This window comes from Erithacus rubecula, assembly GCF_903797595.1.
Source record: "Erithacus rubecula genome assembly, contig: scaffold_164_arrow_ctg1, whole genome shotgun sequence".
Classification (NCBI taxonomy): domain Eukaryota; kingdom Metazoa; phylum Chordata; class Aves; order Passeriformes; family Muscicapidae; genus Erithacus; species Erithacus rubecula.
The window spans coordinates 96,703-111,027 of record NW_027636141.1 but is presented as its reverse complement, the minus strand read 5'-3'; the positions used below and the strand labels follow the sequence as shown (position 1 = coordinate 111,027).

General features: G+C 50.8%; 1 pseudogene across 1 annotated transcript; it reads right to left on the bottom strand.

Moving 5' to 3' along the window:
• Window positions 1–1,631: 1,631 nt before the first annotated feature.
• LOC306815589 (olfactory receptor 14I1-like) lies at window positions 1,632–2,575 on the bottom strand (annotated as a pseudogene). The gene has a single exon. The product of its transcript is annotated as an olfactory receptor 14I1-like (transcript).
• Between the last annotated feature and the right edge of the window lie 11,750 nt (window positions 2,576–14,325).

Here is a 14,325-nt window from a genome sequence, read left to right as displayed (position 1 = left end):
TAGAGGGGAGGGGGCAAGTGTTCTTGAAGACACAGGGATGGGGCAGCTGGGCTGGACTGACCCAAGGGATCTTCCATTCCATGGGATGTCCTGATCAGCAGGAACATGAGGGGGATAAGCGGGCCTCTGGATTTTCTGTATTAATACACTTGTCTTCTAAAGAAATTATGACGTGTTGAATTCTTGTGCTGAATCTTGTCTCTCCATGGTTTTCCTTGCTTCTGCATTTGGCCCTTGCTTTGTAGTCCCCCTGAGATTAATCTCTCTTTATAGTGACCCACAACTGTTCACCTTATTTTCTTCTGTTTTCTGAGTAAGGAGGGACAGTGACAGAGACACTCTGTTGTCACTGGATGCCCAGAGGGGCTTAACCACAGCCACCTTACCCAACTCTGCTCTTATGGGCACAGCCAGAAATGTCAGGGCTCTGTCAGGTGTCCACCCCTGAGCTCATGCCCTGCTCACAGTCCCAGGGGTGTCCAGGGACACGAGTCCTTCCCTGGCACACACACACACACAGTTCATTGCAGCCTGGACAGGGGCTCCCTGGGCTCTGCTTCCACTGCCAGAGCCTGGCAGGGACCTCAGCCCTGTGGGTGTCACCCTGCCCTGCCCCGCCCAAGGTGCCCCACGGCCAGAGGGATGGACACAGGGAGCTCTGAGCACAGGAGCTCATCCCAGCCCTGCATCCAGGGGTTCCCAGGGGATGTCAGACTCTGGAAAATCCAGAAACAGCTGAAGGTGTTTTTGCTCGCTGAGTTTATGTCCCCTCACATACACACAGGATGTTCAGGGCTGTGGAATGTCCTTGCACTGCAAACACAGATTCCTGACCCAGTCACTTGATGTCCCTCCAGGCAGGAAAGAACAACCTCTGTGCCCTGGGGTGAGAGGCACTGCTGGAAGCAGCACTGGCTTTGCAAGGGCACAGCTGAGACAGCCCCACCCTGAACACTGCCACACTTTGGCTGTCACTGCTGTTCTCCTCTCCAGGTCTCTGTGTTGAGAACATCCTTGAGAGCAAACTGGGAAGGAGATTGAAGCTTTCATGCCCTGCACTGGGGAGATGCCCTTGCATGATGGAAATGCTGTTGCAGAGCCCAGCTCTGTCCCAGCAGTGTCCATGGCCTGTCCCTGCCTGCAGTGCCTGCACAGTCACACAGCAGGACTGAGACTGAGCTAAAAGAGCCCTGAGGCCTTAAACCAACACAGGGGCTCTGAAGCGGAGTGTGGAAGTGAAGGAAGGGGAGGTTACGGAGCAGAAGCCCTGGGGGTGTCTGGCAGTGGGGAGCACTGGGGTCTCCTTTTCACCCCAGCTCTGCACAGAGGCACCAACCCTGCAGCTCCAGAGAAGCCAAGGAGGAAAGATGTCAGGCAAACACAGAAATACCAAGTTCTTTATTTTGTGTAAGCACATATGTAGTACAATTCCACGATAATATAGTCTATGGTTCACACTAGGAATGCAAATACTGAATTAAAAATGGTAAAGATAAAGATTTTCTTGTGAAAAAATTATAAAATGTGTCATACCTGTGCCAGCAAAAAACCAAAACAAACAAACAAAACCACAGGATATAGAGTGGGAATTAATGAGTAATATTATAAAAGTGATACAGGAGAATGAGAGTTTATTTTTTCTGAGAGGCATTCATGATGATTTTCCTCAAGCCATCCTTGAGTTCCTGGTTCTTCAAGCTGTAGATGAGGGGGTTCAGGGCTGGAGGCACCACTGAGTACAGAAATGACAGTACAAGATCCAGGGATGGGGAGGAGATGGAGGGGGGCTTCAGGTGGGAAAATGCTGCAGTGCTGACAAAGAGGGAGACCACAGCCAGGTGAGGGAGGCAGGTGGAAAAGGCTTTGTGCTGTCCCTGCTCAGAGGGGATCCTCAGCACAGCCCTGAAGATCTGCACATAGGAGAAAACAATGAACACAAAACAACCAATTACCAAACAGGCACTAACAGCAAGAAGCCCAAGTTCCCTGAAGTGGGAGTGTGCGCAGGAGAGCTTGAGGATGTGTGGGATTTCACAGAAGAGCTGGTCCAGGACATTGCCATGGCACAAGGGCAGGGAAAATGTATTGACTGTGTGCAGCAGAGCATTGAGAAAGGCACTGGCCCAGGCAGCTGCTGCCATGTGGGCACAAGCTCTGCTGCCCAGGAGGGTCCCGTAGTGCAGGGGTTTGCAGATGGACACGTAGCGGTCGTAGCACATGATGGTCAGGAGAGAATACTCTGCTGAAAGGAAAAAAACACAAAGAAAAAGAGCTGTGCAGCACATCCTTCATAGGAGATGTTCCTGGTGTCCCAGAGGGAATTGTGCATGGCTTTGGGGACAGTGGTGCAGATGGAGCCCAGGTCAGTGAGGGCCAGGTTGAGCAGGAAGAAGAACATGGGGGTGTGCAGGTGGTGGCCGCAGGCTACGGCGCTGATGATGAGGCCGTTGGCCAGGAGGGCAGCCAGGGAGATGCCCAGGAAGAGGCAGAAGTGCAGGAGCTGCAGCTGCCACGTGTCTGCCAGTGCCAGCAGGAGGAAGTGTCTGATGGAGCTGCTGTTGGATATTTCTGCCATATGGGCATGGTGGACCACTGAGAGAAGACATTGACAAGCTGGAAAATATTTGCTTGAGTCAATCCTGTGCAATTATATTACAAGTCATCTCAAAACTACTTCTCTTCCTGTGGAGGAACTTCAGTATTTTTTTTTTTTTTTTTTTTTTTTAATATCTATTTTGCACTGCTGAGTTACTGCCTCTTCTTCAGCATTGCTCTCAGCCTGAACACTGGGGTGTCTAGAGGGAAAACAGGGCTCCTGTGCCCCATTGCAGTCTGACCTGCTGGTCCCACACAGCTGCCCTGTGCTCATTACACCCCCCACTATTTCACAGTGATCAAAATTACAGTGTGCTGGAAAAACAAAGTGGATTCTTTGAAGGCTCCAGTTTCAAAATCAATCTTCCTAAACCCTTCTATTTTTCCCTGTGCAGCTGAACTTAGAAGGCTATCCAGGGCTATGCCAGCAGGGCCTTAAGGGCAGCTCAGACAAACTGAGATGCTGCAAGCCAAGGTGCTGCTGCTGCTGTCTGTAACTAGAGGAGGGTGAGGAGGCACTTTGTGAGGGAGATGTGAGGCAGATCTGCTGATGCCCAGTGGGACAGTGCAGGAGTCTCAGTGACAGAGACACACCTGACAGCCCCTTTCCCTTCCTTTGAGGAGAAAGCTGGGAGCAGCCCTGGCCATGCAGCATCATCTGCACAGCAGGAGGAATCTGCCCTGATGGGGGTGGCTCCTTCCACCTCCAACTTCTCCCCACAGTCCATGGGAAGCTGCCAGGCAGGCTGAGAGCTGGTCCTGGCGGGTGGCACATACCCTGAGCTGGCCAAGAGCCCTGAGGGCTGCAGGAGCTGCTCTGCAGGACAGCCCTGGGCAGCCCTGGCTGCAGCCCCAGCTTCAGCCCCTGCAGCCGTCCCTGGCATGAGAATCCATTCTGCCCTGTCCCTCTGACGGTGCCCAGGGTAGCTCTGCTCTGCAGCACATCCTCCTCCTCCTCTTCCTCAGAGTATCTGGGAGAGTACCCCTGACATATCCCCAGGCTGTGGGCTGTGCTGTCTCCAGGAGATCCCTCCAGGAGCACAGGGGACATTGCCCTGCACCCACAGACTCACCATGTCCAGGGCTGTGAAGATGTTTCCCCAAGTGAAGTCTCAGCTCAATGTCTTCCCAATCCTGATCGTCTTTACCGTGTCTGTGCCTGGCTCCTGTCCCCTCAGTGCCTACAGGCTGTGCCCTCAGCCCTGCTGGGCTGGGAGAGGAGCAGCTTCTCATCAGAAATGTCTTTTTGAAGCTTTTTCTGCTTGCCATTATCTCCCTCTGTGCCAGGAGACACAACACAACGACTTTGATAACCCTCTCAGGAGTTTGGTCTTTTTTAAATTAGATTCAGTCCCTGAGAGAAGGTTTTTTAAAAATTCTCTCAAGAACTCAAAATTAAATTGAAACTTGAAAGTTTCTTGAACTTTTAATGGGTCTCACTGAGAGACAGGACTGAGAACCTTCCCCAAGGTACCAGATAGAGCAGAGCAATGGAGGCACTGGTGACAGGTAGGAACAAGGAAAGTAAAGGTGTCTCTGATGCTCAGCAAACCAGGATGAGTTTCAGGAATGCAAAGGGCCAAGAGCTGAGCCCCAGCCCCTGGCGAGGCAGATCCTGTCCCTCCCTCATTGCTCAGGGCTCTTCCCGTGTCACCCACAACCTTCCCAGCCCCAGCGCGGGGCTGCCCCTTTGTGACGTGCTCGCCCCTGGTTCTCTCGTTTCCATGGCCACAGAACCCCCACCCCAGCTCCATCCCCATCCCCTTCCCAAGGGCAGCCAGCCCTGGGCCCAGGCAAGCCTGAGGGTTTGACACTGTCTAGGAATTTCATGCTTTCCAAAGCTACTTTTCAAGGCCTTCATTTCTGTCATTCCCACTCCTGGGCTGCAGCTTGTTGGCTGGGGATTTTGTTTATTTCTCTTCACAACAAATAAAATGCTGGGACACAACCAGGTGTTGGAAGTAAAAGAAGCTTTGCACTCCCCAGTAGATGACCCCTGAATTCAGTTGGCTGATATCATTAGGGAATAAACTGACCATCCAAACATTCCACCTTTGCTCTGCTTCATTGCTTCAGGGGTTTATTCCCTGCTTTCTTTATTGCAGAGACACTGAAACACAACATAAACAGGATTTGCCTCAAAATATTTCTGATCTTGGCATTTCCTGACAATTCAAAATTTACTTAATGGAAATAACATGGGGCACGTTCTTCTGAAATACTCCTCAACAGAGTGCTTGATTTGGCAGAACTGAGCATGAGCCAAGGGACCAGTGGGTCTGATCCCTTTTCCTGCATCAGCAAAATTATTTCTTCAAGTCTCATCTCTCCTACCTCCTCAAAGAAGCTTTGCATTCTTGATTCGCTGCCCCCAGTATTTAGTGGGCCAATATGATCTCTGTGTGTCAGGTGAAAATTGGCCAAAATTGCATTTCCATCACTGCAACACCAGCCTCAAAATGATTCTCATTTTGACTGTCCCTGAAAATTCAGAACCATCCTCAGAGTGTTATCTGTGGGGGTTAAAGTCGGGTGGATGGTCATCAGGAGAGACTCAGGAGCTCGCTATATTCTGGTCATGAAGTGTAGTTTATGGCAAGGGCGTGGGTATATGAGGGAGTGAGTGTAAGAGAGAATAAGAGAGTAGAGAGAATAGAGCATAGAGAGAATAAGAGAGAGGATAAGAGAGCCATTTCCCGTTTAAAATACAATAAGTATTCTTCTATGTTGAAAATTCTAATTTCCATTAACCAATCTACTACAAAATACTAATTTCCTAATATTTGCATGCAACCTATAGGAATTGCACTATGACCATGTTTTATGGCTTTCTTATCTATAAACCTTATCTCTAAACCTTTCCTGCCATACTTGGAACAGGATGTCTGTTAGCTCCTTGGTATTCGTGGCATTTGACATAATCTAAACAAAGGAAGAGGCCTTAAACCTTCACATCTATTTCCTCGTCCCCAACAGTTTCCCTGTTCCCAGGGACAGGCTCCAGGGCTGGGCTCTCACTTGCACAGAATGAGGAAGAGCTGCTGCACTTGCCACTGGTTCGGGGGGCTCATGATCAGTGCTTTGAATGCAGCTTTTGTGCACACTCTGCCTCCCTGAGCCGAGCAGCATTCCTGGGCATGGACACCCCTGCTGCAGCCAACATCCTCCCAGCACAGCTGCAGGAACGAGATTGCAGCAAGCCCTGCCTGAAGGAGTCTCCAGTCTGCTGCAGCCCTGCACCTGCAGTGGAATCACCTTGTGCTGCCATGGGGGAGCAAAGGGGGTGAGGGGCTCTTTGCAGATGAGGGTCTCCTCAATGTGCTGCTGCTGCTGCTGCTCCCTGGGCCTGATTCAGCAGCTGGTGCCTTCCCTCACAGCTGTATCAGGAGCCTGCCTGGAAAAATGACACTGCCAGTGCAAGTGACAGCCACCCATCCCTGACAAGACCCTACCCATAGGGCAGAGCCTACTAAACTGCTCCAGTCAGGTGATGTTTGACAACATGATAATATCTTCAAACAATGCATTTTCCACATTCTGCCAAAATCATGGCCACACAGTCCACATGTTGGGGGCAGACTGCTGTCAGCAGAATGGGGGCAGCCCCAGCAGCTGCTCTCCCCATGGTTGGATGGCCAAGGCAGAGGGGGCAAGTCTCTCACCATGCCCACTTCTGTGGCACCCAGTGCTCTAGAGTTGCTCCCACTGAACCCAGGTTGCTGCTATAGCAGCAACATCACTCCACAGATTTGATAACAAAGACTTGGAGTGGCATACAGGACTTGCCTGAAGAGCTACTAAAAAAATAAACGGGAGGCGGCAGGGGAGTTAGGAGAGTTCACTCCTTCTAATACGAACATACATGGATTTAAGCAGGGACATTGGGCTAATCATACTGGGGACTGGTTTGAAAGCCTTGTTTCCAGCAGTTCCTTCCAGTTGGAAAGATTTTTTCTGGCGAAAGGAGTAGATAAGTGTGGGGGAAGTTTGACGAGGGAAATATGCAACCAATCAATGTGATTGATAAAGCATAGTTCCATTTATTGAAAGCACCATCTATATTTATAATCCAAAATACAATGACTAAGCATATTTGGCATAATTTCATTGGTTTGAGATACATCGCCTCTCCTACTATTGCAAGACTGACATGACCACCCCTTCCACTTTTTCAGCTATGTCGGTGTATGTGCTTTTTAGCAGCAAACCTACTGCATCTATCCTCTATATAGCAACAGACTAACCATCTCTTCCTTCTCACACATTCTCTAGCTGCAGTAGTATCAATTTTATGAATAGGCTGCTATAGCCTGACCTTGCTAATACGTGCAGTTTAGCAGCTAGATTCTTGACCTGAATCCTCAGACAAGCCATTTTCATGGCCTGCTAATAGGGCCTCAGCTGAGCCATGTCCATTACTTGCCAACCAAGCATCAACATCTAGATATATTAAGTTGTTAATTTGGGCTGTCCTGCTTTTGTTGGATGTTACAATTATATAATCGAGCAATCTGTGTCCCTATTGTCTGTGGTCCATTTTGAGCTTTATTATTTTGCTCCTACAAACATTGCTTATTTTACAGTACTGTATAATTCTTACATGAATTACATTATATTCATATATTGCAAGATCACTATGTAAAAATCCCTTTCTTGCTAAATAGGTTTCTCATAACATTATTGAGGACCATATCAACTTATGGGGCACACTTTAAGCATTATAACAGTTCAAACAAAAGCTATCTTCATCTTTGAAAACAGAGGTCTTCTTCTCTTTGCTGGGGGGCAGCAGGGATCTTCATCTCTCCTCTTTATTCAAACTTAAGGGATCACAACTGTTTCAACATCTGCTCATTTCAGCACAAATGCCTCTGCTCATATCTACAATTAAACCTGTAATCTCTATGTGCTATAGGGAAACGAGTCTCTTCTCCATAGCTTAAAAAGAGAAATTTCAGTCCATGACTCTCCTCTTTCCCTCATCTGGGGCCTGACTCTTCCTTTTGTCTGACCTCGGTGTTTTCATATTGTTTCTGTGCATATCTTCATCTTGGTCCTGTTCTTTCACTCAGGACAAAGAACAAAGTGTCTGCAAGTCTCATTCTGGGCAATGACAGAGTTAATATCTCGCTCAGGCAGTGGCTGGAGCAGTTGGGATGGAGCATTTCAGACCAGCTGAAACTGGGATGGGATCGTAAGGGCCCAGCCAGAGATCGGTGGTGGTTGTTCTGGCTGCATGGCTGTTTTCTGGTGTTTGCTGCATTCAATTCCAGCTGCGGGCGGGTGGGTTTCCCTTCCCCTGCCCAGCAGTGAAGGGTGAGTCCCTTGCCAGGACGGGCCCAGCTGTGTCTGCCCCAGGCTGCGCTGCCCAGGAGGGCCCGGCCGCCCGGAGCCGCTCTCCCGGTGGGAAAAAGGCCCCGCGGATCAGGGCAGGGCAGGGTTTGAATGTCTGCTGGATGTTCTGCTGAGCCGCGGGCTCCCAGGCTGTGCCAGGGGGGAATCCAAGATCTTGGCAGCCGTGTGGGCCTCCCCTCCCCATTTCTTTTGGGGCCCCTGCTGAAAACGGGGCCCAGAGTCAGAGCCCAGCCCTGGCCCAGGCCCGGCCAGGCCTGTGGGCTGTGTGGAGGGGCCTGGCTGGTGTTACCTGTACTGAGGCCAGAAGCAAAAGAGAACTTTCTCAGCATTTATTCACCTTTACATGTGTGTTTCACAAAGAACCTTTCTCATTGGTGTAATGTGGGAATCCTTAAAATCAGAAGGTTGTGGGAAAGCTGCAATAAAGCAGGCCTCAGAGACAACAGAACTGCAATTAGAACTGAGCAGAAAGCATAAGGCATGTCAGCAGAAAAGTTATATGACTTGTAGAAAGCAAGGACAAATAGAGCAATGGTCTATGTATTAACACTTGGCTAGAATATCTCTCTAAGCTGCAGAAAAGTATATCTAGCAAGATATTAGGAAGGTCTAAGCTTAATAATGGAGCTCTGTGCATTGTATTTTAAGGCTTACGAGCAGATATTGTATTCAAAATAAGCAAGTATTATTTTAACCAAAGGTACATGCACTTATAGTGGTTGGATGAAACTATTGTCATCATGCTTTTACTTTTGTGATTGGTCAAAAAACTTTCAAAATGCGTTGTAACATCACTATTTTTTGGCTGTTGCTGAGAGCGTGAGCTGCTGGCATCTTCCTGCTGTTCCAACCTTGTAATGACACTGATGTTTGGGAAGAAAGAAAAAATAATAAAGCAGCTTGAGAAACGTTCCACAGCAGTCCCATCCCATTGGTGATTCTGTGCATAAACCCCTGGCCTGTGTTAGTGTAACAGTGTTTCAATATTAAAAATCAGACACCAATTGGTCCTTGTCAGGCCCATGGAAGGCTGCGCAGGTCCTGGCTGAGAAAATTTTCAGGGAATCTTTACAAACCATCACAGCAGCCTAGAAGTAACAGGGTCCCTGTGTGAGATATGGTCTGATGGATTTGAACACATAGAATAGATCCCAGCCAATGCATTGAACCCTAAGGGCAGACGCATCATTGGCCAGGGAAATGGGTGTGTTAAGACCCCAACCAATCACATGTGTTTATCTGGGACATTCAAACCCTCGATTAAGAAGAGTCCCAAACAATAAAGAAAGCTTTTGTCATATGGATCACTGAGGGTTTGTGTGATCTCTGTCTCCCACCACAACCTGAATTGATGTAATAGGTGTGGTCAGTTGGAGTGCTCAGTTAGGTGGTCAGTGGGATGTGGTCAGTGAGGGTGGTCAGTGGGAATGTGGTCAGTGGTTTGGTCACTGGGGTGTTGTCTGTGGGTTTGGTCAGTGAGTGATGTCAGTGGGCCATGGTCATTGCAGTGGTCAGTGAGGTGTGATTGGTGGGTGTTGCCAGTAAGTGTGGTCATTAAGGAGGGGAGTGAAGTGCGGTCAGTGGTTGTGCTCATTGGAATGGGAAGTGAGTATGGCCAATAAGTGTGGTCAGTATAAGTGGCTGGTGAGGTGTGGCCAGTGGGTGTGGTCATCAGGTGTGGTTAGTGGTTGTAGTCAATGGGGGTGTGGTCAGTTGGGTGGTCATTGGGGTGTGGTCAGCGGATGGGCTGAGTGGATGTGTTCAGTGGGTGTGCTCAGTGGAGGTATGGTCATTTGGGTGCTAAGTGGGATGTACTCAGTGGTTGTGGTAAGTGGGGTGTGAGCATTTTGGCAATGGGTGCAGCCAGTCTGTGTGGTCAGTGGTTTATGGCCAGTGGTTGTGGTCAGCGGTGGTGAGGTCAGTTGGGTTCTCAGTGGGTGTGGTCAGTGGGTGTTGTCATTGGGTGTGGGCAGTGGGATGTGATCAGTAGCTATGGTCAGTGGATGTGGTCAGTTGGGAGGTCGGTGGGGCTTGGTAACTGGGTGTGGTCAGTTGGGTAGTCAGTTGGTGTGGCCGTGGGTAGTGGTCAATCGGTGCAGTCAGTGGCAGTGATCAGTGGGGTGTAATCAAAGGGTGTGGTCATTAAGGGTAGCCTGCAGGGTAGTCAGTGGTTGTGGTCAGTGGCAGAGTGATCAAAAGATGTTGTCAGTGGGGGTGGTCAGTGGGAGGTGGACAGTGGTGTGTGGGACAAGGGTATGGTCAGTGTTTGTGGTCAGTGGGTGTGGTCATTTCTCAGGACCATATGGTTGGGTCAGTGGGGTAGTCATTGTGTTTGGTCAGTGGGTACCATCAGTGGGAGTGGGCAGTGGGGTGTGGGCATTGGTGGCCTGGAAGTAGGTGTAGTCAATGAGGGTGGTCAGTGTTTGTGATCAGTGTGTGTGGTCATTGAGGTGGTCAGTGGATATGGTGAGCTGGTGTGGTCAGTGGATGTGACCAGTTTTTGCGGTTACTGGGGGTGGTCAGTGTTGTGTGGTCAGTGCATACAGTCAGTGGTCATGGTCATTGGGGTGGTCAGTGGATGTGGTCAATGGGTGTGGTCAGTCATTGTGTGGTTAGTTAGGTGGCCAGTGGATTGTGGTCAGTAGGAGTGGACTGTGGGTGTGGTCAGTGGGAGAATTCATTGGGGTGTGGCCAGTGCGTGTGGTCAATGGGCTGTGGGCATTGATGTCTTGCAATGGGTGTGTTCACTGGGTGTGGTCAGCAGTTGTGATCAGTGGGGGTGGTCAATGGTGTGGTCAGTGGCATGGTCAGTGGGTTTGATCAGTAGGAGGTGGTCAGTATTTGTTGTCAGTGGCAGAATGGTCAGTGGCGGTGTGGTCAGTTGGTATTTGGTGGATGTGGTCAGTGGGGTGTAGGCATTGGTGTCTTCATAGTGGGTGTGGTCAGAGCAGCGTGGTCACTGGTTGTGGTTAGTTAGGGTGAAGGGTGGGTGCAGTCAGTGGGTGTGGTCAGTGGTTGTGGTCAATGGGGTGTGGTCACTGGTTTTTGGGAAAGGGTGTGGACAGTGGTGTGTAGGCAGTGGGTGTGCTCAGTGGGCTGCAGTTATTGGGATGTGGTTAGCGGAGATGGTTTGTGAGTGTGGTCATAGAATGTGGTCAATTGGGTAACGGGTTTGGATTGTCAGTTGGGTGATCAGGGGATGTGGTCATTGGTGTGGTCAGTGAGTGTGAGCAGTGGGTGTGGTTGGTGGGTTTGGTCAGTGAGGGATGGTCACTTGGTGTGGTCTTTGTGGGCAGTGGAGGTGATCAGTGGGGCTGTGGTCAGTGGGTGAGGTCAGTGGGGGTGTGGTCACTTGGGTGGTCATTGCATTGTGGTCAGTGGGGTGACCATTGGGTGTGGTCAGTGGGGTGGCCAGTAGGTGTGATCAGTGTTTGGCGCCAGTGGGCAGTGGTCCTTGTGGTGGTCAGTGGGGTGTGATTAGTAGGTGTGGTGAGTGAGGTATGGTCTATTGAGTGGTCAGTGGGTGTGTTCAGTGGGATGTGGGCCTCGGTGTCTGGCCAGCAGGTGTGGTCAGTGATGGGGGTGATTGGGCACTGGAATGGGCTGCCCAGAGCGTTGGGTGAGTCACTGTACCTGGAGATGTTTCAGGATAGATCAGATGTGGCACTGAGTGCCATGGTCTGGGTGACAAGGTGCTGTTGGGTCACAGATTGGACTTGATGCTCTCCAAGGTCTTTTCCAGCCTGGGTGATTCTGTGATGATTGTAACACTTCAGGGCCATGGGGAAGCAAGAGGCCATTGTGACACTGCAGGGCCCCATGGAACCAAGGGGCCAGTGCTGCTCCTCAGGGACTCCTGGAATGAAGGAAACATGTCTGACACCATGATGCCCCTTGGGACAAAGAAGCCATTGTGATACTGTGGGACCAAGGATAGCATTGCTGCACTGTGAGACCTCATGGAACAAGGATCCATTGTGACACTGCAGGGCCTTGGGGGATCAAGGTGCCATTGTGACACCATGGGGCCCAAGGATCCAAGGAACTTTGTGACACAAAGGAGTCCCAGGGAACCAAAGGGACATTGTGACACAGGGAAGCCTCATGGAATCATGGAGACCACTGTGACACTGCAGGGCCTCATGGAACCGTGGAGACACCAGGTTGGCTGGGAGATTTCATCTGCTGCTAGGTAGGAGGGCTCTGAACAGAGACCTGGACAGGCTGGTTCCAGAGCCCTAATCCAACAAGGTGAAGTTTAACAAGGCCAAGTGCCAGGCCCTGTACTTTGGCCACAACAACCCCTGCAGTGCTACAGGCTGGGAACAGAGTGGCTGGTCAGTGACCAGGCAGAAAGAGACCTGGGGGCACTGATGGACAGCAGGCTGGACATAAGCCAGCAGTGTGCTCAGGAGGCAAAGAAGGCCAAAGGCTCCTGGCCTGGATCAAGAATGATGTGACCAGCAGAACCAGGGAAGTGATTCTTCCCCTGTACTCAGCACTGGTTGTTCATCACTGAGAGTGCTGTTTCCAGTTCTAGGCCCCCAATTAAGGAAGGACATGGAGGGGCTGGAGCATGTCCAGAGAAGGGCAACAAGGCTGGTGAGACGTCTGGAACACAAGTCCTGTGAGGAGTGGCTGAGAGAGCTGGGGTTGTTTATCTTGAAGAAGAGGAGGCTGATTGAGACAAGGTCGTGTCAGGGCACAGGTTGGACTTGATGATTTCCAAGGTCTTTTCCAGCCTGGCTGATTCTGTCATTCTCTGAATCCATCCACGGAGCAGTTGCAGGATAAGCCCTGGGCCTCCTCTTCAGAAGCTCCAGCAGACCAGGTCCCTCAGCTTCTCCACACAGCCCCAAAGCCCATCCTGTCAGTCCTGCAGAGCCTCTCCAGCCCCTCCTCACTGCCCAGAACAGGGAGCACCACACCCAGACGCAGCAGCCTAGATGTGCCCCCCTGGCCTGTGGTGCCTGTGGCAAAGGAGCAGCACGAGGCACTGCAGGACCCTGCAGACAATTCCTAAAGCACTTGTAGGATGATCCTCCTTCCACGGGACATTGTCCTGGCTCCAGCTCAGGAACTGAAATGGGGAGTGGGGCCAGAGAAGAAAGGGCAAACAGGATTGGGCTTTTCATAGGGGAGGGACAGGGTCAGGCAATAGGAAGAAATTGGTACCACAAAGAGAAAAAAAGGAAAAGGTGAAGCAAAGGAAATGCTCAGGGCAGGTTGGGTGTGGCTGCCAGGCAGCCCTGGCTCTGAGCAACCATGTCTGCAGTGGGGCAGGAGATTCACAGCTCATGAGAACAAACTTTGTGGCTGACTGTAGAGGCCACAATAAACCTGAGTGGTTTCCCTAGTGTCCCCCAGCCCTTGCTGGCCCCAGGGGTTGATGGCATTTGTGCTCACTCAGCTCCATCTCCCCACAGCAGCACCATGGGGGTGCTGACGCCTGCTCTGTGCAGTGCAAACAGGGGCTCCTGAGCCAGTGCTGCCGTGTCTGTGCCTGCAAGGATGCGGCACCTGTGTGAGCTGGGGGAGAGGCCAGGGCTGCAGAGGGGGGATGTTGTTGGCAGGTGCATGAGGACGCTCTGGGACGCTGCCCTGGGCTGTCCAGCACAGTGGGGATGGATCAGCCCCTGCTCTGCTGCTCCTTGCCAGGGTCTCCCTCTTTCAGGGACCTTGCAGAGCACCAGCCATGCTGTTTGCCCGCAGCCTGCCCATGGCCAGCCTGAGGCTGCTCACGGGGGTTTTCTCTGCTCAGCATTGGCCTGGCCAAGTGTTGTGGAGAGAGCCTGGCCAAGGAGCCTGGAGCCCCCAGGCCCTGCCCTGAGGCATCAGCACTGCCCCAGCACTGCCCATGGCCTGTCCCTGCTGCAGCCCTGGCACTGCCACCCCCAGGGCTGTGCCTGGCCCCGGGAGCACTCAGGCCCTGCAACAACATGAGGGGCAGGAGGGCCACGGGGCAGTGGCATGAGAGCAGCACTGGCAACACCAAGTGCTGCTGGGCACAGCTGCTGTGCCAGCACTGATCTGCCTCAGCTCTGCACACAGACATTGCTACTGCAACTCCAGAGAAGGGAACAGAAGGGGTATGTCTGGATTAATCTTTGCTAGCACATCTTTTTTTTTCATTGAAAGTCTCTGAGAGCACAGTTCCTTATTGAAACAGTCTGTGGATCTCAGTTTATTTGAAGTGAAACAGAAAGAGAAATGGCACAAAAAATGACCTTTATTTGTGGACAATATTTAAAAACTAAAATGACAAAAAAAAAAAAAAAAAAAAAAAAAAAAAAAAAAAAAGAGCCTGAATCCAACCATTAAAGTGCTATCACAATTTACTTTTTTGCAAGTGATTTTCAGAATTTGGCAACCAAG